The following is a 6,000-nucleotide window of genomic DNA, read 5'->3' as shown; positions in this document are numbered from 1 at the left end:
AGATCTTTTAGGAGCTGGGGAGCCTTCAACACTTAAAGACAACCAGTCTTACCTAGCCGTTGGTGAAATCATAGAACTACAAAAAGGCTCCAAAATGTGTTAAAACGCAGAAGACTCTGGCCATGCAAAGCAGGTACAAAGGAAAACCCCAAATGAAATGAAGGGAGAAACACGCAGGAGTTCCCTGCTGTAGATTCATTGGTCCTCTGCAGAGCTGGGTGACTTACCAAGAGAAAGCTCTGCAGTTTGCAAAGGTGTTTGAAAGATAAATGCAATCTTTTGCTGGGTTGTATTAAGTTAGAGAACACTCCTGGTCTTGGGATTCTTTTCTAGGACATTATAGCTGGTAATTTTAGGTTTGTCAGTTCTAGGAAACGTTGCTTTTGGGGGAAATATGTCTCCGCCGAAATTTAAGCAATCAATATCTGCACATTAGGATGAGGTTTGCACCTTTTTGTTCTCAGAAATATGGAAAATGAGGGAGGATCACATGGGTCTGGTAATACCCCACTTTTCCTTTCAGCGGTTTAATCACACGGGAGGTCTCGCATTTCATCAGGGTGTGAAATGCCTTATATTTCTCCTGGTTTCTTTTTTCTTCTTGCACAATGAATGCAAGTGCAGGAACGTGAATGCGGCCCTTCGCCACCACACACAGGCTCTCTCCCACCCCCTGCCAGCTATCCCTGCTCTGACCTCTCCGGGCCTCCCTAAGGGGACGATGCCCCTTCCTCCGCAAGTGGCAGCCCTGCAGCCCGGGCCCTCTTCCCTGTTCCCCTGGCCTCTGCGGGGGCGCTCGGGCTGGGACAGGGACGAAATGGAAAAACCGCCCTCTCCAGCACCCTCACCTCCACTGCCACCCTCACCTCCACCGCCACCCTCACCTCCGCCGCCACCCTCACCTCCGCCGCCACCCTCACCTCCGCCGCCACCCTCACCTCCGCCGCCGCCGAGCCCGGGGTCAAAGCTGCCCCATCTCACAGGGGCCTTCCCAGCGCGCGGCACCAAGACCCCCATTTCTATGCACCCTGGAAAGGGTGATTAATTTAAAGTGAGTGGAGTCTGTTTCTTTAAGACAAGCTCATAAATCGTGAAAGATCACCACTTCTTTTCAAAAGCCTCTCCACGGTCTGAGTCTCCCTTCTGGGTCAGTAAAGTCATTGAAGCTTTAACGGCATGCCATGGCAGATTACACGACACAGCTGTCCCGGCACCGTGAAAATTAAGTTATGCCCCGTGTCAGCAAGGGGGTTTTCCCCTTTCTTTTCTCTCCCCTCCCCCACCCCTCCTCTTTTTTTCTCTATTCCTTCCCACCCCTACTCCTCTCCCTCCGCGCTCATTCTCTCCCCCTTCAACCTCGTCCCACCCCCTCCCCTCTCCTCCCTCCTCCCAGCCTCTCCGGCGATCTCCCCTCGGCCCTTTCACCTTCCTGCCGGGAAGTGCACATCCCAGGACAGGCAGAAGTTGGCCCACAGGCTGCTGTGCTTTGAGCCTGGGCTATTGAGACAGTAAGTGGAGATGATTGCCTTTCAGGGAAGAGCTGGCAAAACGGTGTCTTTTGTTCTCCACCCACCCCCACCCACACACGAACACACGTCTTTTGCCTTCTTCTCTTCTGTTTACTCCCTTCTCCTCCTGCTTCCCTCCTGGTGTCCTAGCCCTGAGTGGAACCCCTCCCGACCTGATGCCAGCAGCGCCCTGAGTGCTTCCACCTGCTGCCGCTCACTCCCTGCTGTTGGGCCAGCCCAGTCTGCTTGGAGGTGACTCTTCCCTCAGGTCAGCAGCAGCGGTCCAGCCTTAATTTCCTTCCAAAGTTAATCACTAGTGTAGCTGTGGCTGCTGCTCTTTTCTCTTTATGGGAGGGGAAGGTGAAGAGAGCTCCCAGCAAAATAAGAGAGCATCTGCTCTGCAGCCCTGAGCTCCGCTCCCATGCTGATGGTGACTCATACACACATGGCCTCCTAAGAACCCTCAGGGCCCTACACACACACACACACACACACACACACACACACAGAGAGAGAGAGAGAGAGAGAGAGAGAGAGAGAGAGAAAGACAGAATATAAAGCCTTTAACATCATTCACTTATAGCCCTCTCTGCTGAACAAATTGAAAAAGCAATCTAAATAAAGAAACACACATTTGTCTATTTGCATAGTCTGCATCACCCCAAGAGATGGGAAACATGCCTACAACGTGGAAAATTTAAACCCTTGTAGTGTTTCTCCAGCAGGGTGAAGGGGAGGAATGCACTGTTGGCTTTGAAGAGTCTGGCTGGCATTTACTATGGGTTAAGGGACCGCCTTGTTTTGGGGTCCCCACTCCGCCCACACACTGCCCCGCTCCCTGGCTTCTCTTCTCACCACCCAGGGCCTACCTGAGCCAACTCGTTCTTGCAAAAGATCCAGGAATTAAATAAAACCACCTGGTAAACTAGAGAGCCGTTGTTGACATGAAGGATATAATCGCTGTACCATGGAAAACATAAAGGTTTGAGAGACTGACTCAGCTGGGATGGAAACTTTTAAAGCAATCACATTTTATAATATTTTTAAAGGTCAGGTGCTTTGGAGGAAACATCTAAGAGTAGGGCAAAATTTTCATTTTCTTGGTCTAAGACCCAAAAGTAGGCCAGGTATGGTGGCTCACACCTGCAATCCCAACAGTTTGGGAGGCTGAGGCAGGAGGATCGCTTGAAACCAGGCTGAGCAACATGGCAAGACCCTGTCTCTACAAACAATTTAAAAATTAGTATAACTTTCATGAAGGTGATGGGGAAAGGCAATCCCTTAATTTGGGGGCTTCAATGGGTACCCATGTGAGTTGAGGAATTCCTTGAAGCTTAGCCCCATGAATGGAGAAATGATGTGTGCGAATGGGGTCCCACGGGGCTCCGGGCTGCAGGCAGACTCCTCTGTATCCAGCAGTCTTACTCCAGCAGTAATTCTCCACCTCGTAAACCTAAACTTCCTTCTCCTTCCCTAATGAGCTAGCTTCTGACTTCCTGATGCAGCTCCTAAACTGGGTCTGAAGACTTCCAAAGAAGACAGTTGAGAGTGGTGTGAGCAACTCAGGAGCACAGAGAGAAGTGCTCGGGGTATCAACCATGGTGGTGCTCTCCTTTGAAATCGTTCTTACAGAATTTTGTGGATTCCTGCTTATCTCATGGTAAAATCTCTAATATGATGTGAACTTTGGAAAAATCTTGCAGCCAACATGTTTTAATATGGGCTCCCCGAAAAAAAGACCCTAAGTGAAGGACACAGGTCCAGGCAGCTTATGTGGGGGTATAATCCCAGGAAGCAGGGGTAAAAGAGTGGGGAAATGAGAGAAGAAAGGAAGAAGGGCCCATAAAAGGGTGAATTATCAAGCTTACCACTGAGAGCAAGGGAATCAGTTCTACCTAGACTACCTAGACTCTCAGACAAGTGTCCCAAATGCTTCCTAGAATTACCTGCTTGAAGACATGGGCATTTATCCACAGACTCCATTTTTTCCCATTGGCTAAAAGTTGTCCCACGAGTCTTAATTTTCCTGCTCTTCTCAGCCAGGCATGCACCAAGTAAGTCACCATGAGATTGGAGGAGCTCAGAGCAAAAGCGAAGATTGCAGTATACGCTGGAAAGGAGCATTAGGTATCGCACAGCTACTTGGAATTGTGCCTTGATGCTCATGGATCTCAAGAGAGGAGTCCTCTCTATATTTTATAGATGAAGCTCAGTGACAGGGGGCACTTTACCCATGGTTCCTGCTTAGTGTGTCATGAAAGTGGAGTTTTTGCCCAGGAAAGATTTCCACTATAGCTAGATTGCATAACCTGATTCTCTAGCTCTTCACTTCTATTTCTACCCTATTTCTAGTCTCCTCTTGAGGACTAAAGAAAACAAATATGCCCTGCACAATGATTCTAAAAGGGTTCCCTACTAGAAACAGAGCCTGGGACATAGTTCAAGGGCATGCAATGTTTTTTGGAGATGAAGGGAACACCAGCAAGGGTGGGGAGGTGACACAGGGAAGGGAAGGCACTAAAGGAGGGGGCATTATTAAGCCAGCTAACACTGAGGGCAACCGATTTTCAATCTCCCCAGAAAGCTCTGAAAGTGATGTAATACACATCCTTTGTCCTTCAGAAAGATTCCCACTAAGGCGCACAGGAACTGTAGTACTTCTGTTCCACACTCCTGAGTTATTGACTTCAATAGTAGCTGGGTGTGGTTGGCCGTGGATCATCAGTGTTGCTGGTAACGTAGGTTCCAGCAGCTCCCCAACAGAGACTCAAGTGCCACCACCGGCAGCCAGAATTGAGTGCTTCTATGGGAAAGGGGCCTGGGCAGAGTGGTGCCTGAGTTGGCAGCAATCCCCTATGCATCTTGACTTTCCAGAGACTTTTGGAGCATTGGAACTCATCCTGATCAAATTACTCAGGGCTCCTCCCATAATGAGAACCTAAGATGTCAAGGCTCAATGTTGTGTTTGTAGATACCCCTCTTTGCTCACCTTTTTTGCCTAATCCTTCTCTTTCCTCTATGTTGTTGCTCATTTGTTACCCCGCAAATATCAAGGTTCTATATTTCCGACTTATAATATTTTCCACATACTACCTGGTACAAACTCTAACCTCCTATTAATCCTAAAACTTTTAAAAAATCTAGCATCAGTTTGTTTCAGCTTGAGATGATATTGGAGGACCTCCAGCTGTAAATGCCACAAATAACTACTTCACCACTTGCAGGGTTCCTTCTCACAGGTAGTGCCTTGATCACATCTTGGAAATCACAAAGCAGGCTCTGAAGAGACACGTGTGCTTGTCACATAGATTCTGAATGGATCTGATGCCATCCGCCCACAACCACACCCAGCCTCCTTGTGCCTGTGGGTTTTATTCCTAGGGGTGGATTCTCCAGCTTTATTTGTGTAGCACACAACTTCACGAATTACCTTATGTTATAATTTGAACTGAGAAGGTAAAATACAGTCTCTGTTTTCTGGCAAGTGCCAGTAGAAGAAAAGGGAAGTAACTTTGCAGAGCAAGTCATAGCTGTTAGAAATTTAATAATTCTTTGAAGTGCCATTTATAAGAAAACAAAATTGAAGACAGATTCTATCAGAAAAACAAGTTTTTGTTTTGATGACACTTTAAAACAGAATAATTTTAGATGATGATTTTTTAAATTCAAAATATCAGTATCTATGGTTGAAGGAACTTGTCATTTTCATTCATCCGTCCTGCACAGGAATGTTTAGAGCTTATTACAAAAATACCTCTTGGTTATAATCTCAGCCATTTTCTTATTTTTGTTACCCCTTACTAAAGACTTAGCTTCAAGTTTATTTTCAATAAGTTTTATTTTTATTTTTACTTGCTGAGCCTGTAGAGAAAGACCACATTTTGTCACTAAAGTACACCAACAGTTACAACAAAACTGGCCTATAAAGAACATTCTTATCCTGATTTTGTTCAAATGCAAGTGCTGATACAATTTGATTAAAGTAGCTGTAAAATATGCCGGGTATGTGGGAGGTAGAAGTATGGAAAGGGTTTGAGAAATCCTAATCCTGCAGCTCTCAGGACTGCAAGAGTTAGACCCCAGCTGGTGTAAATGGATTAAAAATCTTTTCTCATTTCAAAGGTTTGATCTCAACAAGGGCTTGATTTGATGAAATCAAAGTGGCAGCTTGGATTTGAAAACTATTTAGAGTGGAACTTCCTAAAGTTTACATGTGAGGGAAGAATTGGCAGAGGCATCAATGCGGGGTGACCATGTATTTATATGGTGTGTTTCACTGGAGGTCTATTTGTAAGGGGATGAAGAATGTTAAAAAAAAAAAAAAAAAAAAAAAAAAATTGAAAGTAAGGATAAGTATCAGGTTACTTTTGTAACAGAAGGATGTTTTTATAATTCTTGGCTTGAAAGGTGAAACAGTGGATATGCTTTTAAGGAACAGGATCTCCTTCAGTAAAAGTCATTTTACATGTTATCTCCCTCCACCTCCTCCTTA

This window comes from Macaca nemestrina, chromosome 14, assembly GCF_043159975.1.
Source record: "Macaca nemestrina isolate mMacNem1 chromosome 14, mMacNem.hap1, whole genome shotgun sequence".
Lineage (NCBI taxonomy): Eukaryota > Metazoa > Chordata > Mammalia > Primates > Cercopithecidae > Macaca > Macaca nemestrina.
The sequence above is the reverse complement of the archived record's forward strand: the minus strand, read 5'-3'. Positions refer to the sequence as shown.